This window comes from Botrytis byssoidea, assembly GCF_014898295.1.
Source record: "Botrytis byssoidea strain MUCL 94 chromosome Unknown BBYS_023, whole genome shotgun sequence".
Lineage (NCBI taxonomy): Eukaryota > Fungi > Ascomycota > Leotiomycetes > Helotiales > Sclerotiniaceae > Botrytis > Botrytis byssoidea.
In genome coordinates this window covers 448,959-452,903 of record NW_024065864.1, presented here as the reverse complement: position 1 = coordinate 452,903, position 3,945 = coordinate 448,959, and positions in this window count along the sequence as shown.

Genomic DNA, 3,945 nt, shown 5'->3' with positions numbered 1-3,945 from the left:
TCAACTTTTTTGTATGTGTACAGTACTGCGGTTCTCGCGGATAGCAAGACTATTAAGGAGGTAAACTTCCAATAAAAATATCTAGAAGATTTTGTTTATGATATTTACCTAGGTAGAAAAAGTTTGGAAATTTTTGATAGTATGAAACTTGTAATATCAAAAACATCTATAAAACTTAATCTATAAGAAAGTTTAATTTTTTTATTAATTTTGTTGCCATTTATCTAGGTTCTTGTTATGAATTATCACGAGAGTTTATTCTTCTTATTATAAATTTTAACTTTAATATAAAGACTCTTTTTTTAACAGTTTTAACAATTTCAAAATCCTGGAACTACTGTAAAGAATATTAATTTTTTTAAACATTCTTTATTCTGATTACTTTTTTTCTGTTAAAGTTTCTCTTTATAGGCTATCAAACTTTTGACGTTTACCTATATATATTGAAAAAATTATTTTACATTTATTTTTTATTCAAATAAACAAAATTAAAGATTAATTAAATTCAAGAAATATATAAATTACGGCAAATTACTCTCATACCCCCAAAATACCATTCAAGTACTTTTATACTCTAAAAGTAGAAAGTAATTCACTCTTATACCTTTTAGAATCTATATATAAAATCTATAATAAAATCCATCTCAAAACTATAGATTCTAGTCTATAATAATCTTTTAAAAGAAGAGTGAAAAAAAAACAAAGGAAAAAGAATATTGTATCTATAGAATCTGTTCTTCTTTTATAATACCTAGGTTGCGGTATTAGCTATTAAATCAAAATTGGAGTCAAATCATAGTAAATTCTGTGAATTCAAATCTAAATTATGAATCTAATCTTACAAAGATATGATTTATATATCAAACACGTTTATAAAATACATTTTGATTATATCATACACACTTTCATTTTAACAATCTATATGAAAACGTCATAACATTTCAGAAAGCTTTTAGGTAACGGTTTTGTTTGCAAGATTTTATAAAACAAAGCTTCAGGATTACATCAAATCAATGGAGTTTCTTTGAGATACTAGTATAATTTAAATATAATCTTATGAATGTTGATGGATCTGATATATGCTGAGTATTATTTTAAATCATGATTATATCATAATGTATTTTATTCTAGATGAGTAAAAATCATATTTCTCTCGTAAAATGTGTTAAAAGAAGTTAATTTGTTTGATGTAAAGATCAAAAGTTGAAAGTGTATACATAAATTACAAAAATTCAGACCCTAATTTTCTAGATATATAGAATCAAATAAGATCGAATTGTATTCTGTATACTATAGAAGTTTAGTATTTTGATGTCCACCTATAGATTTAAACCCCCTTTTGAGTAATCTTCAAACAACAAACTATTAACAGTATCATGGACTTATTTTACTCTTAAGAGTGTTTAAATTGTTTTTATCGGTATATTATTTTAAACAAATTGATAAACCCATTGAGATGGGAAAGAATAGATTAGAGTGATTGAATACTTTCAAAACTTACAGTTATTTCTAGGCCCAAATTCATAATAGTATTAAAATCAATCAAACAATCAAACTCAAGAACCAATCGGTACATATACACGAACATATTCAAAATTATGTTTGCGATAGTATTATGAATTTTCGATGTTTGTGTGGCTGTGGTGTTCTTTTGTTTGAAATTCTTTAAATTATTATATATTTTGATGAAAAATGATTTCTAGGTATACAGAATATGGCAATAAAAAAGTCAAGTAGAGACGCAAACAAAAATCTAAGAATAACAATAGAAAGAAATAAAATTGAGAAATAACATTTATTAATCATCTTATCTAGGTACTGAGTTGACTCATATATAATTAGTAGTATATTATGAGAGAGAGAGAAATCCAACAGCAAGGTTATGATTATAGGCCAATATTTATATTCTTTGAAAGAATTACTCACATTTCTCTAAGGGCTAGTTTGGATATACAAATCCACACTGAATCCGCTGAATATTCCATACTTTTTGAAAACGGATTTTGAATTTATATTTGAATATTAAATTGCGGATTTTATTGAATAATTTATATTTTAATAAATTTAATATATTTTGAAATAAAAAGAAAATAAATTATTCTAAAATGATATTAAATAATCTGTGTTTTTCAATAAATTTGTATAGAAAAATAAAAATATGAATTAAAAATAAGGATTAGAAAAAACTGATTTTATTAAATCTATTGAAATAATTTTTTTTTTTATAAACCTTTATAAACTTTAAAGTTTAAAGCTTTAATATATAAAGTCTAAAGTTATAATAAATAACATCTAAAGCTATAGATTTATTTTGAATTAGAGTTTATAATTATATATAAATTTAAATAAAACTATCTCTATATTTGTTTATTTAATTATTCAAATAATAATAATATATTGAAAATTTGAATTATTTTATTTAATTTATATATATATTATATATATATATATTTCATTTCCTTTTATTTTAATGAATTATTTAATAGATTTGATATATAAATTATAAAACCATAGATTAATAATTCACTTTTTTTGAAACAGATTGTTGTTATCGCAGAATCTGTGATAGCATAAAGAGTGGATTATTTCAGCGGATTCAGTGCGGATTTTGTAATCAAACGAGCTCTAAGAGAAAAGGGAATTATATAATAAAAAAGCATTAATCCTGAGGTATTGAAATAAAGAGTCAATTTTTTATCTGCCTTCTCTTATAATGCACTATTTCAGAGTGCTTATTGATCTACCATGATAAATTAATGATTCATTACGGGGATATTACATAATCTAATAAGACTAGTTCTGTTATAATAATCAGGTTATTTCGTGTCGAGAGTTTATTAATATTATATATTCATGAAATTATAATATTGAGAATTCTCTATTTTGTTTTCAAGGAATTTTCAGAAAAAGAAATCGCATTAGTAGAAATTTTATCTCCAGATATATAATAGAGAATAGGTAATTTCTATATTTGAAGTTTGATGTTTATATAAACAATGTATATTTTTTTAAATCCTTTTATTGATCGTAATTAAAAGTCCAAAATCGTAAAAGTGATAAATTCAACATTATATTAGATATGAAAGCTAGTTTTTATACTGATGTAATGTATAATTATAAATTGAATATTTTTGTCGAAACTCTAAATAAGGATCAGTATCTGAATTCGAGATCGTTCAAAATAAAGTATGAAAATTTAGTCATATTTCTATTATGTATCAATTATTTTATTATATTTCTTTTATAATCTTTATCGTATTCCATATTAAAGTGATTCTTACTTAATCTGGCTATTTTGGATACAGATTGAATTCATATACTAATTTTAAAGCTTTGTAGCAACTCTTGATAGATAGGTAGTATATAATAATAATTAATTTAATATAATTTTAATATTTATTATGTAATGATTATTGATAAGAAAAAGGGAAATCAGATATAGCCAAATTAAATGCCCAATCTGAAATATATCAACCTAATCACTATGATTGCTTTTATTGGTTTATTATTCGGTAAATTTCTCTCGTACAACTAAAAGTCTAAAGTATTATTCTCACATTATTAAAATTATTATAAATATACTCTCGTATCATTTAGATTCTAGCCTACTATACACAGAATCTATATATAAAATCCAGGATTAAAAATTAAAAATCTAGTTTTTATATGTAGAATCTAACTTATTGAGTACAGAATCTAATTCTTATATATTGAATCTAGCTTTTACTTGTAGTACCTAATTTATGAGATATAGAATTCAGCTTCTATCTATAGAGTTTGATCTGATTTGTTAGATCTAAATTCTGTATTTTTATTATAACTATTTATTTTGAAATATAGATTCTAGTTTTTATATATTATAAGTTTTAATAATAAAGATTCTAAATTGAAAGTTATAGAATCTAGCCAATATAGAATCTAAATAATATAAACGTAAATTTATAT